This window comes from Leptosomus discolor, chromosome Z (genome assembly GCF_034619465.1).
Source record: "Leptosomus discolor isolate bLepDis1 chromosome Z, bLepDis1.hap2, whole genome shotgun sequence".
Classification (NCBI taxonomy): Eukaryota; Metazoa; Chordata; class Aves; order Leptosomiformes; family Leptosomidae; genus Leptosomus; species Leptosomus discolor.
Window position 1 is genome coordinate 14,682,672 of NC_141419.1, and position 18,712 is coordinate 14,701,383.

At 37.3% G+C, this 18,712-nt stretch overlaps 1 protein-coding gene across 3 annotated transcripts in view; it reads right to left on the reverse strand.

Annotated features, from left to right (window-relative positions):
• VCAN (versican) overlaps positions 1-18,712 on the reverse strand; it is a 109,331-nt gene that overhangs the window by 36,384 nt on the left and 54,235 nt on the right. The gene's annotated exons all lie outside the window — the stretch shown is intronic.

The following is an 18,712-nucleotide window of genomic DNA, read 5'->3' on the forward strand; positions in this document are numbered from 1 at the left end:
GTGTTTGACTTCTAGTCGAAGCCTTTGTGTATATTGAGCACTTTGATTATGTAATACTGTTGATTGCCATGCACCTTTAGTCTCAAACCCACACCTGAGCTAACTTATCCTGCGCTATTCAGCAGAGATAAGAAATGGACAAGATGAAAATAATTTTTAGACCAAAAGACTCTGGTCCTAACCTGCAGCAACCACTTCCATGGATTTGAGACACTAGCTAATAGTTACCAAAAACTGAAATTAGACAAAGCCACGCAAGGCAAAGTCTAAAATAAAACAGGACATATAGAATATGACTCTGCAACTCCATCTATTCTTAGTATAGAGTAACTCAAATTATGAGGAATACCATAAAAACTACATCATTTGCTCTATTCTTTACACTGGGACGCTAGGTCAGTAAAGAAAGTCTCACTTTACAAAGTTGTTGCTATTTGGCATTATAAAACATTATGAAGCAAATAAGAAAAACTATCCCAGATTCAAAAATCGATCACCATTTAGACACTAACATGAGTAAAGTCCACTTATTTTCTTCTGCTTACCACTCACTTTGAATTATTTATACACTCCTACAGATTGCAAACCTCTCGAGTTTTTTTCTAGGTGGTCAAGCAGATAAAGAAGAGGAAGGAAGTCCGAAGTAGACAAGGTGTTAGTTGCAGAAGCCTTCATGAATTCCTCTAAGATTTATTATCCCAAATTCCATAGACACTTTTTAAATGTGCACTCTCAGCACCTCAAACCTTCTGTTCCAGAAAATAGATGCTACCCTCATTTAAAAAAAAAAAAAAAAAAAACAAAACAAAGAGGATATTACAGAATTATAAAAAAGGCAAATATCAGGCTTGAACGGCTGACTTGAAGCTAGAAGCTTTGTGCTGAAACCTTATTCCCTGAGTGTATCTTTCTTCTGATTCTAAGTCTATAATCATTCTGTCCAAAGCAAAATTACAGTTTGCTGGCATAAACTGGTGTAACCAATGGAGCTTTGTCTACATCTGTCGTTAGAGGATCTGAACCAACATATAGGACTCCTGTTTTATAGTGCTCTCAGCAATGACTGCTCTCCAAAGAATATTTCTGGATATTCTGGAATAGCCATTATATGACAGAGAGAAATTTTTAAGTAAATCTTCCTCATTAAAAATATTTTCGAGACTTAAAAAAGTGAGAACATGACAGGTAAAGCATTTCATTAGTTTGAAGTAATTCCCCTACATAAGAACAACATTTAGTTTCTGTGACTACTGAGCCCTCAGAGGTAGATTAATCAAATGATCATTGTGGAAAAGAATGTATTAAATCACACTAAACTGATGCAAAGCACATTGTGAAAGGCTTCTGATTCTTTGGCTTGGGGTGTTTTGTGTATGTAAATTGACTGCAATGTGGCTCTGAAAAGGTAATTGCAACTCTATTGTGAGTTACTGTTCTAGTATCTCACACTGTGTTTACAGATAAACTCACGAAGTGTTACTGAATCTTCATTTTGTTAAATCTCCAGCTGAAAAGTAAATGCAACTTCAGGTCTGTTTTACAAAGAATAAGTAATAGGGTGTCCTGGATCTGAGGCTTTGATATAATTGTTAAACAACTGGGGAAAAATTAAGATCCACGCCACTCTTACAGAGAATATATCACTTTCAGCATTGTGTATTTCCAGTAAAATATTCACTTTGTCCTGCACTAAGCTCAGCGTTCCTAGTGCAACAAAAAAGGTTGGTTTCAACCTCATTTCTATCTGGCTATTCTATATTTCCCCAGTGAAGCCTGGTGTTTACTTTGTGCTATGACAGGTCTATTAGATGACTACAGAATTGAAACTCCTTTCTCCCTCACATGTTCTTGTTGAGAGTCATTTTATGCAATGCTTGTAAAGAGAAAAATCTCTCCCTCTTCCTTCTTCCAGTAGGTTAGAAATATTTACAGAGCCTGCCTGATGCCATAGAAAAATGGCCATTTATTTCAGTCTTCCCAGATCTCCCTTTAAAGTTTTGTTTGAGCAGAAAATTAAGAATTTAGTTAGTTATCAGAGATTTGCAATATGACATTGAGAAGCATGTCTAATAACATCCCTTTCAGAATTCAGAAATTTTAACAACTAGTCATACTGAGGAATCATATTTTCATAAAAGCAGAAGCTCTAATCCGCACAGAATTGTACACCTTCCTTTCAAAACTGTGAGTGTAAAAATACATGGGAATTCAATAACTGAAAGGGGAATGGCAAGTCAAATCTGCTAGGGAGCTTCGAGAGTTTCTGATTCTCAGTAAATTCACTATAAAACAACTGCACCAACATATAGAACCAGAGAACTACATATAGAAATGTGCATGGGCAAGAAAGATGGCTTGTACTGTGTGCACAGTTAAGAAGTCTTATATAGAAACACCCTGATATACAGGCTAATGCGGCATAAGAATTAATTATGATTTCATACACAGCTGTTAGGACATTGTGTCCAAAGCATGTAGCGTGCTTTTGCACAGAACTGTACATTAAAAAAAAATTATAAAACCTGGATGGGACTGGATAGGCTGTAATATGTAGGAGGGTACCACGACTAACAAGTTCTGACCAGTGCATGATTTTTGTAGCAGTGCACACCTGGGGGTCCCTGAAATTACTAGCTCACAGTAAATCATTTATGGTAGGTAATAAATTTAATGAACAACATCTGCTCCAAATCCACCTAGAAGACATATACAAATTCTTACATACGCAAAGATCTGTATCAGACCTTACTTTTACTTTGTTAGCTTTTTCAAGATCTCACATGCCACAAAGATTCACATAAAAGAACCTTAGCTAAAGGTATGATACTCCAATTACAAACTTTCAGAATGCTCTTTGATTAAATACCAAGCTTTTTTGTTTTGGGTTTTTTTCCAAGAAAAAATAACCAGCTTTTAAGAAAATAGTAAAGAAACAAATTGAACTATTTTTTTTAATTAGAATTTCTTCCCCTTTCTAGAGCTTTGATTATTCAATCAAGTTGCCAATGCTTAGCATTAACAGCTATGGAAAATTCTCTTAAACTCCAGAGATGGCCAATAATCTATGTAATAATGTATCTTATATAACCTATGTCCTCTAAGAATAAGCAAGATGCTAGGATGAGAACCTAAGTGCTACCATAAAATGTGAATACAGGAGGGAAAAGTCTTATCTCTTGAGCTGGTTTGTTAGACCCTTAGGGCAGACACACAAACACTTGCAATAGTGTTAAACTGGCTAGATGCAGCTGACATATGTTGCCCCTATTCATGTTCATGTAGGTTCCAGCTGCAGGTAAAGACATACAGACCTGAGTCTGTTAATAAGGGACAAAATGAGGACTTTAAAGGAAAGGAGTTTGGCTCCTAAATATGTTTATCAATAGTTCACACATTCTTATGGCAAACAAGCCGAAAGGAACACTTGTTCAAAGAGGTGCTTTGTTAATGATGACTTCAGAAAAAGAAAGTAAAAACAAGTAGCTAAAAAGTAGTAAAATCAAGGGTTGTCAGTTCAGACAGCCAATCCAAACAAGTCCTAACGCAGATTTAGCAGTAAAGGTTCTTATTGAGGAAAGTGATGAGGTATACAATGAAATAGAGATGGAATAGATAGGTGGATGAGTGTTTATGCAGCCTAGAGTATTTCTTAATCCATTTAATATGTCTAGGTGTTTTAAATTATCTGTATGGAATAGGCATCTATCTCAGTAACCATTAATTACGTGTAAGAAATGGAAATCCCTCTGGCTACAGCGTGGGTTTTAGCCACACAAGGGCTTGACTGGTACTACATTTAACCACAGAACACTGACTGAGGTGGCATTAATTTCCATTACAACCCTTCTAATGCAATTGGTTTTAAATCCACATTAATTTTTCACTGGATCAAATACAAAAGTTGCCTCTATGTTACTTCTGCACATCTGAAATGTGTAATGTGTACTAACATTTTCTTCTTAAGACTTCTAATATTCTACAAAGAACCCTAAAGGGCTTTTCCAAGATCATTTTTGAGGGAGCAGGCAGTAAAAAGCATTTTCTTTCTCAAAAACCTTCAGATAAGAAGCTGAAGAAGAATTAATAGAGAATTAAATAAAAAACAGATTCTGACTTTCAAAAACCCTAAGTATTTAATTCAGAAAACTTGTGGATTTAGCACAGTTTTGTGAAGTCTCATTCAAAATGGAACTGTTAAAGTCTGATCTGGGGTCCTGCAGATAGCAGAATTTCACCTATAGATTCCTACGATTTGTCCATTTATTGCTTCAGAGCAACGTGCTGAGTTGTTTGTGAGAAGTCATAGAGTCCAGTCTTCTGTAGAAGGACTAGAGGTCTAATGAACCCATAAAATTCACAGAAAGAAGCCTAACATGTTCTGTGGACTTTGAATCACGCCCTATATTTTTATTTGAATAGAGACAAAAAAAAAAAAAAAAAGAGTCCAAAAAGAAGACCAAAACCATTTTGGACTGTTTGTTTTGAAAGGGTGAATTTCATTCCATAATGTGACACTATCACAAACTCCAGAACATTCATTATTAAGAACCTGTAAGCATAAAACAGGTTAACATGAAAAAACCAAAATGTTTGCATTAGTCAAATATCATCCTGCACTTGATAAGCAGAAAATTTTGGGGTTTGCTTCCACAGAATTATATCAGAGTAAATTTAGATCACAGTATGACTAAAATGTCATTAAAATATTGTATATATGTGGTTCTGTATCAAATTTCTGCAAATGTAACATTTGCAGTGACTGCAAAAAAGGTAATGCGGTAATCTAAAATGAAAATAAAAAAAGTTTGGCTCATAGAGAAAAGCAATAATTTAATTGAAAATAAAAATTAAGAAAATCTTGGGGGTTTTCCCCCTGTGCATACTTGTTATCTACTCTGTTTTCCACGTTAAGTCAGCTTGTTTCTTCCTCACAGGTGTGTACTCTACGTTTATTTTTATATGCTTTCTCTACTTTGCAACAGCTGGTATGCACGGTATTGTGGTCATCATCTTCTGCAGAAGACTAGCATCAAACACATGATGACAAAATTAAGACTCCCTGGCAACAGCCTTAAACACCACCTCCAACAGATTGGATGCTCTGAGATCAAGGTCAGAGGTGGGACTAGGACCAGGGGACAAGCAAAATGCCTAATACCTAACAGTTAGCCCAATGGTTCAGCTCATCATGGAAGAACAGACTGTTAGCTTAGATAAACTGTAAAATGACAGGTCAGATATCTCAAGCTTCATAATAGCTATTGATCAGACACTTACTCACTCAGAAAATACTTTTCTGAGAAAGTCATTGCAGGAACTGATTGTAAAAATATGCTATGAGAAGCACATGATGGCAACGAGGACCAAAGGCAGAAGCATGAATCATTATCTTCTCATTTTTGCACATTCATAGAATTTGCCGCAGATTGAAGCTGCTATGAAAAGCAGATACCAACAGATAATACACAGAATAATTCATTAAACATGCACACTGTGTTTGATTAAGACTCCCTGAACAACCTAAACTAATAGCTTTAATGTGTTATCTCAAAATCCCTGCATATTTCTTGGATGCTCCTGACGGGTTTGCAAAGGTGACCTACCACAGGCGAGCCTACAGTTAATAGATTTAAATTCAGTCAACAGGGATCTCCACATCATCTGGAAAATATTTAGAAGTCCTCAAAGTAGAAGAGGTTCAAAATGTTTTATTTAAACCCCTTGAAAGTCCAGTGAAGCCTCGTATCTGGGCCTGGGAGAGGATCTAGCATGAGGAATGACTTAAATAGCTTTATGTCATATATTGACTTCCCTGAAGCCTCAGCTCTGCTGGGGACCAAATTTCCAATCCGGGTGGATTCAAGCAGTTTTATGATTACTGCTTGCTGAAACTCTTCCAGTGAATCAAAAGTCAACCAATTCCACAGGAATGTGTCAGTATTGTTGAATACATTTTGTTTTAAAAGCATACTGAAGAAGTAAAGACGGGCCCCATACAAAAAATCTATTTTTTTTTTTTTGTTTTGAAACCTTGTATTTAGGGTTTTCTTTCCCCTCTTAATATATTACATTTAAATTGGAACAGAAATTGTCAATTTTACAGAAGTAAAACATTCTGATAACATCTTCTGGGCCATTTTGTTTCATAGAAAAGGGATCTTTTTAATTGTCCTTTTCATCTCATTTTAAAAGAAATAAAATTTTGAAATACAGACATTTCCTGCTGAAGGAAAATTCCAAGTGTCAGCCTTCGGAACATGCAATTCCTCTAACTTGTGCCATCTTGCAATATCATTAACCTACCTAAGCATGGTCAAAGCGCAACAGTGCTTCAGGCATACCCCATCTCCCTGTCAGGAAAAGGTGGGAATACTGCCAAGGAGCTGGTCTAAGGTGTTAAAGAAACATGGCTACTATTATACACACCTAAGTAAAAGACAACAAGGAAAAGTCCAAAAATAATTAAAATTTTGATTATTTTAATCCTTCTACCTCACATTAACATGACTGATGTGTATGATGAGGTCTAGCAAAATCCAGTTCTTGATTACTGCTCAGTCTAAATAAGCAAAAGGTTTTATTTAGTTCACTTTAAAATATTCCCCAGTTGGATATATATTTCTAAAAATTTTGTTAACTTTGGCTCCCTTTAGAAATGCTTAAGGATGTAGGGCACATTACAATATGGGTTTCTTTTTTTACCTTCTAAATTTTATCAAAATTTGTTTTATTCTCCCTCTGACATCAAAAGAGAAGTTCGCATTTTTCAAATCTCATCTGCAGAAAAAAAAATAACATATAGAAATTGACCCTGCATAAAAAATCTCAACTACTCAAATAAGTTTCTGGAAAAAAGTAGTTGAAAAGAATAATTTTTGCACAGCTGGCTGGGTAGACTTGAAAGTAATTCAAGGTGGGTGGTCAGTCTTGCCTACTCAAATTCACTTATCCAGTCTGCTTTACCATATTTGGGTGTCGCTGTTTCCATGCAAGATACAGCCCTGTTGAAAACATGACTGTAAATTGCTGGCAAGTTCTCAAACTGCAGACTTTTTACAGCTATACCATTCCCCCAAACTCCATCTTGACAGAGTTGCTGGCTGTGACCAGAAACACCTGTGGAACATGGATGTCGCTTATGTGGACATCTGTTTTGCACAGGGCTCTGGCCTGCATGGCTGCACTTAAGCACCCCTGCCAAATTTTAAAGTAATAGACATGATGATGCAAAAACCATGTCAGAAATAAAGGAACCATTTTATTATAAAAGCATATCATGAAGCCTTCTGGCAATCTCTGGTGTTTCTTTCAGCCTCATTTGCCTCCTCCCAGAAGAATCAAAAACAACTTATCACAACAAAAATTTGGGGCAAAAGTCAAAATACAATGTTGAAGCAGACGTCCACCATTTGACTGCTCCTATGGCTGCTCAGGTGTGACATGACTGTAATGAATACTCCTTCCCCTGTACCTTTCTGCAGTAATGTCAACAATCTTTTTTTGACTTAGGAGCAAACTTACAGCATACTCCTTAACATAACAGTTCTGGAAAAAATTAAGTTGATATCATATTAGTGTAGGAGTAATAAAGATTGGTTTACATAGAAGGTATGTGCTTAATTTTAGTTTCTTAATCAAAGTAATTTGTCTCAAAGTAGGAATTTTATGTGGCAAAAATAAAATCAGAAAATATTCTGACGTTCAAGCTGTAAGACAGCGGTGTTTAAGTATATGAGTGTATATCTATGAGAAGAGGAAGAAAGGGAAGGGGAAGGGGAAGGGAAGAGGAAGTGGAGGAGAAGGCGAGGGAGAAGGCGAGGGAGAAGGTGAGGGAAAAGGAGAGGAAGGGAAGGGAAGGGAAGGGAAGGGAAGGGAAGGGAAGGGAAGGGAAGGGAAGGGAAGGGAAGGGAAGGGAAGGGAAGGGAAGGGAAGGGAAGGGAAGGGAAGGGAAGGGAAGGGAAGGGAAGGGAAGGGAAGGGAAGGGAAGGGAAGGGAAGGGAAGGGAAGGGAAGGGAAGGGAAGGGAAGGGAAGGGAAGGGAAGGGAAGGGAAGGGAAGGGAAGGGAAGGGAAGGGAAGGGAAGGGAAGGGAAGGGAAGGGAAGGGAAGGGAAGGGAAGGGAAGGGAAGGGAAGGGAAGGGAAGGGAAGGGAAGGGAAGGGAAGGGAAGGGAAGGGAAGGGAAGGGAAGGGAAGGGAAGGGAAGGGAAGGGAAGGGAAGGGAAGGGAAGGGAAGGGAAGGGAAGGGAAGGGAAGGGAAGGGAAGGGAAGGGAAGGGAAGGGAAGGGAAGGGAAGGGAAGGGAAGGGAAGGGAAGGGAAGGGAAGGGAAGGGAAGGGAAGGGAAGGGAAGGGAAGGGAAGGGAAGGGAAGGGAAGGGAAGGGAAGGGAAGGGAAGGGAAGGGAAGGGAAGGGAAGGGAAGGGAAGGGAAGGGAAGGGAAGGGAAGGGAAGGGAAGGGAAGGGAAGGGAAGGGAAGGGAAGGGAAGGGAAGGGAAGGGAAGGGAAGGGAAGGGAAGGGAAGGGAAGGGAAGGGAAGGGAAGGGAAGGGAAGGGAAGGGAAGGGAAGGGAAGGGAAGGGAAGGGAAGGGAAGGGAAGGGAAGGGAAGGGAAGGGAAGGGAAGGGAAGGGAAGGGAAGGGAAGGGAAGGGAAGGGAAGGGAAGGGAAGGGAAGGGAAGGGAAGGGAAGGGAAGGGAAGGGAAGGGAAGGGAAGGGAAGGGAAGGGAAGGGAAGGGAAGGGAAGGGAAGGGAAGGGAAGGGAAGGGAAGGGAAGGGAAGAAAAGAAAAGAAAAGAAAAGAAAAGAAAAGAAAAGAAAAGAAAAGAAAAGAAAAGAAAAGAAAAGAAAGAAAAGAAAAAAGAACAAAACATAACATTTCCAGGTGGATCCTCCCTATGCAAAATGGCTTCATTCTGAAGCCCACTGGTTGTACAGCCAGCACTCAAAATCACAGCTGATTAGATACACTGTTTGGCTGCAGTCCCTGCTCCTTTTGGGGAGATATTTAGAGCTATTATCCATGTGGCAATATACACCCACTCTGTCATGGCAAATCTTTTTTTTTTTTTAATTCCTTTTTTCTTCATTGAAATATGGCCAAATCTATGTTGGAATAGTCCACTGTGGGACAAATCACCCTTGCCCTAGACCCTCTGCTTGTGCAAAATGACTTTTAGTTACTACAGCAGTAGCATTAGTAATGCAAGTTACTACGGTATCTTCATAACATCTTAAATGCAAACATATGTTTTAGAATATACGATTAGAGTGAATATGCATGTAAATATTTGCATACATGACACATGGATTTTTGCACTTGGATCTGAGTCTTATGCTTTGCAAATATTAAGAAGACACAGAGTGGATTCTGTAATTACAATTTTAATGGAGTATTCTTAGCATCATCCCCTGAGATGTGGAAAAAGAAGCTGAAAAAACCTGAAATCTAGCTATAGGCGTTAATAAACATGATCCAAAGCAGCCTAGGGATGAACTGGATTCTTAGTTAAACGAACACAAGGCTGTAAAAACCCCACTGCTCTAGACACAAGTGTGACTCTCAGATGCAATTATAGGAAAAAGAGTGCTGCCCCATGTGCTTGAAAGCTTTTAAAAAAATAAGTGCTAACCAGCTTTTTGATACATAATTTCTACCTGGGTCAACTTTCGGGGTACCTTTGATCCTCCCACTTTCCTGAACTCCATAAAGATGTGAAGCAGATGAAATGGAAAGAAAAGTAGAACAGAAAAGGAAGTCTGATGTAACAAACACTCTAGAATAAACTTCCAACTGGAGAAGACTTATCTGAGATCAAGCTGCAGTATACCTGTAAATATTTAACCATTTCATTGCTTGGAGCTGGGTAAGGAACATATAACGCATACAGAGCGCGATCTTTTTAACCATACAATCACATGCATATATAAAAATTAGAAATGGTTTATTTTTTTCTTTTTAAAAGCAAACCTTTTTCCATTTAGGTTTTTTTTCTCTCAGCAAAAGTAGATGTTTTGGAAAAATATTAGTTTGTTTTTAAAAAAAGTTGTTTTTTGAAAAAGACATTTTTGTAAGACAATGCTTGAGAAATAAATTTTTCTGCAAATTATAGCTAAAAATAGATGCCTACCTGCAGTAAGCTTGGTGCAGCACTAAAAAAATAGCAGAGGGGGGTAAACTTTTGACTATAAACCTATTAGCACAAACTCCATCCTGTACTAACATGGTTATATGTCTACTGACCCACAATTAGTTCACGTCTGACAGGCCCTGAAAAGCATATAGCCCAAGAAGCCAAATAATTCAACTCAGGTAAGAACAAATAAATGCTTAAGTAACATTTTTGAGACACAGAAATACTTCCGTTCCCCTCATTTTCGTAGTGTTCCTACTTCACGTAGGGTAAAGTATACAACTCAATACCATGCTAAACTGTTATCCATTACATGCACTGCAATGCTCAGCAGTGTTTCTCACTTGGCAATGCTGGACTCTTTCATCCAACACCCACAAACAGCAAAAAAAAACCACCAGTGTCTCTATAATTAGCTATTACAATTTAGTAATTTCCAAACTGTGATGAGATTAGTGACCTTCTCCCCAACAGCATGAAATCAATTAAAATTTAGTTGCTGTTCAGATGATTAGTCCAAGAAATTCTGTAAGACCTTACTAATTCTGCTTTCTTCAAGCATGAAAAGGAGTACCTGCACTAAGGTAAAAGACATCATGACCACTGAAAAGCTTTTTCCCGGTTCATTCACCATTACAACCCTACTATCACTATCATTTTTCACCAGAGGACATACCTTGTGGTCTTTATCCTTGCCTGTCTGTTGGAACAAGTGTGCAGAGCATTTCCAAAGAACTCAGCAATTTTACTTGTAATATTTAATATTTAACTAAACATGTCACTAGAAACTCACTAGAAGCCTGAGTAGTACATACCTGACAGAAATCATGTCACCAATTCCAAGAAAGGAAAAAAATCTTAAAACCTCCCACTGAAAGTAGGAAACTCTCACTTGATGAGGTACTACATGAAAAATCTAAGATTATGATTTAAAAATTTTAAAATTAGTGTTTCTTATGGACTCTTTAATCTAATGCTGGTTAACAAAAAAGTAGTGAAGTGCAGCAGAGGTAATACCAAAGCCGGTTTGAACTGATGGAAGAGGAAATTGCTCCTGATCAGGAAAAGAATTCTAACTGCATTTCTCCTCCTCAGGGGTTTTAGCTTTAATCATTAATGAACAGAAATTTCTACACCATTTTTTATACTTAGTGCTCCTCATTTAAGCAAATACAGTAATACTGGGCTGCTCAGACAAGTCCTAATACAGTTCACTGAGCAGTTTTTTAAAAAATGTGTATTAATCCATAGAAGATAGATAATTTCAACTCCATGTTCCCAAAGGCAACACAAAATATGTAGCAGACTCTCTGAACACATCCTGACTTGTGCCAGGAAATAATTCACAAGTATCTTTAAAAACAGCAGCAGGAATTATGTATATTATTGAGCAAATTTATCCTCTATACACTTCCAAAAAGAAGGAGATAGAAAAAGACTAGCTGGATTAGCAAGGATTAATTCAATCATTAAACATTAAACAAAACATTAAATCTAAAATGTGCAAAGAACAACTGCAAAAAAGACCACTGAAAACTACATACCCAAAATGAAATAATAGCCAACAAATATTTTAAAAGTGCTATTATCAGACTAATTATCAAGTGACCCATCGTAAGGGAACGACTTTCTGTTAAGATCTTTAGCTTTTGAGCCACTTACAAAACCATCTTTGTTTCCATTTCCAGGATCACATCCTGTATTCACTCAAGTTTCGATGTATCTAAAGAACCATTTAATGTAAAGCAAAATAGTATAGATAATATTTTCTGAAAGAGGCGAAAAAGATTATATCCTCATCATAAGTACTAAGATTCATTACAATCTGGATACGTTCAGAAAACTGTGGTACAGAAAACCACTTTCCTCAAAAAAATTAATTCACACTGTGTTTCTATGTAAAAGACAGCTCATCTTTTCTGCAATAGGATTTCTTAAGACTTTCTCCACGTGTAAGCAAAACTTGTAAAAGGATCCCTCTCCTTCACAACAGAAGTATGAAAAACTACATTGTACCTATGAATAAAATTCCTTCATTTCTCTCATGAACAAACAAAGAGCTGTAAGAAAGCTAGAAATGTGTAATCCCTATGTCTAGATCTGAGACGTTTCCTTGGAAACAATGCAAAACCAGCAGGGAATGTGTAGGCATCCTCTGAATAGTATTTAATGTGAGGGCACTGTTCCTTGTATCTATACAAGTCTATAGATGAATGTGAAAAAAAGAAATTATTGTTCTATAATAAGTCTTCAGGAAGAGCCAGTAATAGTGGCCTAAAGACTACTTATTAATTCACAGTCTTGGCTTCTTGTGAAACTTTCTAAATATCAAGTTTCAGTTGTGTTGGACATGGGGTTGTTTTTTTTCTTTTCCTTTGTTTTAGCAAAAGGAGCAGTGTACAAAAAAAGCTTGAATTTATTACAATTCCTTGTTTATTAGGGCTCACTTTCATACAGGGCATCATTACTGTTGCATTTTAATTATAATTTATATATGGTGGTGTCCAACCTGTTTTAAAAAGCACTCCACAGCACCAGTACAACATGAGTCTTCTAACACAGAAAAATTCAAACTGGTTTAATTAGGCAACAGGACTATCAGTTTGGGTTAAATATATGACACAAATTTGTTTTGAAGAAAAAAATTACCTACTTATAGAATGAATAAGAAGCTGTAAAAGTTACGAAGACATCCTGATACCTACCATCCCCACATCCCCATGACGATTGTGCTTTCAATTAGCTCATTGGAATTACTATGGTGTAGTTACACTGGGGAAGATGATATCAGAATCTGGCCATGTTACTTAGCATTTAACAGTTCAGTTACTCTAGACAAAACAAGAACTTGGCTGTCTCTAAGCCAGGTTTTATGAATAATGCAGAATTTGGTCATTCAGGGCATGAAAACTACTTGACTAGCTATCGGACATTGACAAAATTGTTTCATTTGGAAATATGTTTCAAAACCATCAGGTGGTTTTCTTTCTTAGCTGAACACACAAGCCCAGGGCTCCACACAAAACACTACCAGGAAAGACGGCATTACTAATTCAAACACTGAAATAAGACCATGTCCATTGACTGCAGCACACTCAGGGCAGCAGAGAATGTGGTCTTTCTCCAGGGTTGATGAGGGGCAGCAGCTGGAACATTAGAGTTGATAAGGAGACCAGACCAGCCCTCCATTAAATAAACAGAAGATTTTGCATTTAATAAGATGGGAAGCTGGTTCAGCCCACATGAGGCGACTTTTACAATTGCTCCAATATCCTACCAGAAATTAATTTAGGTAAGTCTAGTTGCACAATACCAATGAACTGTGGCCACAGAATACCACATCCAAATGCGTACAAGTTGAAATGTACTTGCAAATGAAATGGTACTTTGCTCACCACAATGTTTAGGTGTCTTTGGAACTACTTTTCAATGCGTGACAGTGATATCAAGAATTAAGAAATCGGAACAACTTGCACAGGCAGGGAAATCCTATTCATACGCACCCACTTGCACATGTAATCAGTCACTGCATAAAGCAGCAGAATGCAGTGAATACAAGATAGAATCTTTCCTTTCCAATAAATTTTGATTTGAAATAGGTCCTATGAACAAACAATAGGTTTCAGCAGCATATATTTTCATTTTGGAAAAACAAATGGTGATTTTGGCACATAAAAGACAAAGTGTCCTCACCTTCAGCAGAACTCAGTCTAACACAATAATTAATACATGTAATTTTTGAAAGGTACAGAACAAATTACAGGGAGCACATGTGTGTATACTACAAAGCACAGTGTCCAGATAGATATTTGCCAGGGGGCATAAATAAAATAACTTGAAAGAGAACAATGTGGGTACAGTACAGACAGATACAAGTCTACATGCTACATAGTTTTAAGCTGGCTGTGTGGCAAGTGAGGTGCTGCCTGGAAATGGTGTTGTGAGGCATGCTGCTCCTGTCCCTCCACACCATCATCTGGTCTGGTCATAGCATCATCCTGACACCCACAGCCTCCGGAACAAAGCCAGCCTCCCAGCATGCTCCCAGAGTATTTCCACTCTCCCACGCACACATTCCCCTAAGAAGTTAGCAAAATGAAGGCTGAAAGGGGACATGGTTATTCTCTATAACTGAACAGAGAAATAAAAGTATCAAGGGATAAATGTCAGGAAGAAAAAAGACCTATTCAAGCTAAAGACAATGCTGGCAAGAATAAACATGGGTATAAACTGGCCAAGAAGCAATTCAGGCTAGATATTAGAATCAGACTTAAAGAGAGCCATGACGATCTGGGACAGCCCTCCAAAAGGAGCTATGAAGACAACAGGATTAAATGAATTTTAAGACAAGGCCTAATACGGACCTGAAAAGACTTTATTGTGCCTTCTTTGTTAAAGCTTATGACTATGAGTCATTACCATTCTGCATTTCATTCAAATTTCACATGCCCTCTTACACTGCTAAGACAGAAATATGCATGTCAGAGAATTACATGTTGAAACACAAAGGTTTGTAACCTCTTTCCACAAAATTCCACATCTACAAAGCACAAGTTCCTGCAATTTCATTCTCTTCAAAGCTAGAGGGGACAAGAAACCAGACAAAGCTGGTCAGAGTCCCAGGGTCCAACAAGCACTTTGAAACACATTCACTAAGTAAAGACTTTTAAATGTCTCCAAGAAATGCAGGTGTGCAAATTATTCCTGATACAGACAGGAGTTATATTTCCAGCATCCCCCCAACCACTGTTAAACAACACCCCCACAAGCATTTTTCAGCTCATAAAATCTTTATGGGCTGAAAAGTTCCTTCAGGTTTGGTTTTTTTTTTTTCAGCTGCTAATCCATTAACTTCCAGCAATAGCATCAGCCCTCACCACCACAATATATAGGAGCTATGAGAACACAAAAGGGCACGAGATGGTAAGTTTTGCATCTTTGCAGTGAAAGACAAAATTTTCTGTCCTATTTGATGCAATGGAAAGCTGTTAATGTGATAGCACATCACAGTGAAGGGCTGTTTTGCTTTCTCACTTTCCCAACACAGTCACGATCCCAAGGGAATAGCCTGTTGTTCCACTCAACTAAATGAAGTCCCAAGCTCCTTCCATTATGAAACATGTATGTGGTCCTTTCTGCAGCATAAAAAGGGATGTTTCCCTGTGCACAAATATATTTTCCTCATTAATTGGAACACCTGCCCTGGATCTGCCCATGTGCCATAGGCTGTCAGGAAAACCATGCCTTATATCGCTCGTTAATTTGTGCACCTGCCTCACACTTGCTCACATGGAAGTATACGAATTGTTTGTACAATACAATTTCTCAATGAAAACTGTTGTATTGTTATACAAATAAGCAACTTAGTCCATTCAACAGTGTGTTCTTTCTTATCAGCACTGGAGCACATTTTCCAGAATTTAAGCTAATGAGCTTGACCTTCCACCAGACCCCCAAATTACTTCTGTTTCCATGGGTAATTTTTTTTTGTCTAAAAGTAATTGAAACTTCCATTATGAAAGTTTTAATTGATTACAAGCATGCATTTTAAAAGCTAGGAGTATAACTATTTACCTCTTGGATGGCGTAAGACAAGAATTCCTGTAGGAGAAACTTTTTCTGGTCCTAATAAATTTAAGGGCTTATTGTATTAAAAAATTGAAAATATTTAATACCAACTTTCAGTTATATATTGTACTACTTCATATTAAGCCGCAGGGGGTGTTTGTCTAAGACAGCCTAAGATCCTTGCCACTATACTTAACTGAATTTACCCAATCAACATTCAACGTCTTTCAAGTGCAGCTCGAGTCTACAATAATAATGAAGAAAAATATTCCCCACATTCCATATATCCATAACACATTCTGTATATTGGCAGAACTTTCCAGCCAAAGACTTCAAAGCACTTCAGTGAAGTTGGTGCCAGTTTAGAGGGGGTTTGAGAGTAAGAAGATAGGTACAAGAAATCTTTCCCATTTCTCCCTCCACCAGTGCATGGCCACATGTGAACTCACCAGACCCGGAGAAGCAATGGGCTGCTCTCACCACGCTTCACCAGGAGGTAGGACACCCACTGACCGCAAAGGCACTTCTGTGCTGGAAGGGATATGCCCTGTCCTGATTGCTGGGAACTGCTGTCTGCACCTATCAAAACTCCATTCGTTTGGCATGACCCTTCTCTTCCACATGGAGTATAAAATATTTCTCACAACTAACAAAGCTTAATAGCACCTCCATGGAGCACTTAAATACTACTTTGCCTACACCACAGATGGTAAATGGAACTGCAGAGAGTAATATTCAGCTGTGTTAGTATAATAACAAGGTTTTACTGTAATTAAGTGATATGGCTGATAGTACTGTATGGTACCGTATTTCTGCTGAGCCCTGCTTCACTATTAAACTGTTTCTTCTGGCAAAAGCTGAATGACAAGGAGGTGAAGAAAGATGGGAAAAAAAGTTAATCGCATAAATATTTCCAACACACACACAAAAAAGAAAATATTATATTCATTTATACACAATACCATTTATACAGCAAACTTCTCATTATTATTCCTGCAAAGTTCTCATTATTATTCATATTTGAAACAGCTATTATTTGACAGATTTTGGTAAACAAGTTGTCATTTCTTGGGAGGCACTTCTGGACTCTTGACTTGAAAATCATTAAGGCCTTTGCTTATAACCCTCACTGATAATTTTATTTAAGAATGCTTAACTATATATTGCCTTGAAAATATGCCAAAGCAAAGGAGGAAAAACCTGTGTTTTATCAGAGAGATGTAACAATGAAAACTGTATTTCTTGTTCCCATTTAGCTGAGAACAAAAAGCCAAAGGTACAGTTTATTTAGTTCCTGTATGACAGCGGATCAATTTTGAAACAAAGAGTGATAGAACAAGAAGTTGAACTGAGTCCTAGTGAAAGGCATATGTTAGTAATATTTGCCAAATTCATTCTTCTTCAGCACCTCCTATGTACGTTTTCTTCAGCACAAAAAAAATGTTTATGGACTGACGAACAATGAAACGAAATTGGGCTTGACAGGGTTTTTCAGATGCAGTCTTTCATTTCTGGATAAAGAAGAGAAAACACTAATCTGAATCCTCAGACAGAATAAATCTTTGGCAGCCCTAACTTGACTCATGGAAAGTAGGTATAGCATGCCTTTTCTCTGTGGACAGCTAAACAGAGGAATTTCCACTGTCAAATTCTGAAAACAGAAAAATGAAGAAAATTCCCTTTTGACCTTGTACTAGGTACATGATAAATCCCTTTATGTTATAAAGAAAATACAGACACTACCCTACAAAGAATTTCTTTATCTTTAAAGGAAAAGGAAATACTATTCTATACTGACTAAATCATTCCTAAAGGCAGAATTTTAAGGTTATATAGCTTTAGGTCTTCTTATAAACACTTGCACACACAGGCATTTATATATCTGGAAAATGCACTCACAGCTTTAGAAAATTTGTGAAGATGCAGAAGGCAAATCTTGAAGAAAGTGTGTCCTAAAGACCTGATCACTTAAGTGGAAACAAGAGTAGCTATGAAGAGCAGCTATGCATTGATCCACTGTTCTTTAGACAATCCAGCTTGAAATAAATCCTAATTTAATTAATCATAGTACCCACACCATTCTAAAAAAAAAAAAAAAAAAAAGTATAAAATAAGACTCTCCTTGATGTATATGCAGAGAAATCCTGAATCATATACCTTGTGCACTATCTGAAGAAAACACAAAGTTTCCACACCCTCCCAAACTGTCCTTCTTTCCATCCGCCTGGAACAGACAGCTGTTCAGCATGACCCACTCTCCCATATGGAATAAACTGTAGTATAACTCAACAATGTAACAGGGAAAACTAGTTCACTACTACACAATCCAATTATTCATTATTAAGCCAAACCAACTAAATTTGCACATGTACAAATGTATTTAATATCTGGCTTAACTCTAATCTTCAGAAATTATCCTTTTGTTCTGACTTACCAGACTTGTCTCATTTAATCGAGACTTCCAAGACACTGGTAACATCTAAAATAATGATAATATACCACAGAAACAAAAGTAGTGTTTAAATGTTAAAATAGCAAAACTTATTTTCTGAAATAGAAGGTTAAGCTACAACTGATATGACTTGTGCAGTTTTACATCTTGTAAATGTGAAATAGGATAATAAGCATAAAGTGAAAAACATACAAAATCCACTGTATGAAAAGTCCAATAATGATATGGCACATCTCAAGGAAACTGCTTCTGCCTTTTGATTTTTGAATGAAACTCTACCAAGCACAAACCTGACAAAACCAACCAAAAGACTACCATAAATTATGAATTCTGTTGGATAAGTTCTTCAAAGTTATGGATGTTATGGCTGAGAACCAATGAGAAAACAGCTTCTTATACTACCATTCAAAAGCATTGCATACAGTTAAGCTATGTAAGAAATAAAACGAATTTTTACCATGTTCCTTCAAAAAATAAAATTATTATAAAATAACTATAAAATAACTATAAAATAATTAAACAGAATTCAATCTCAAACCTAACAGGTATTTTGAGCTTTATCTTATTTG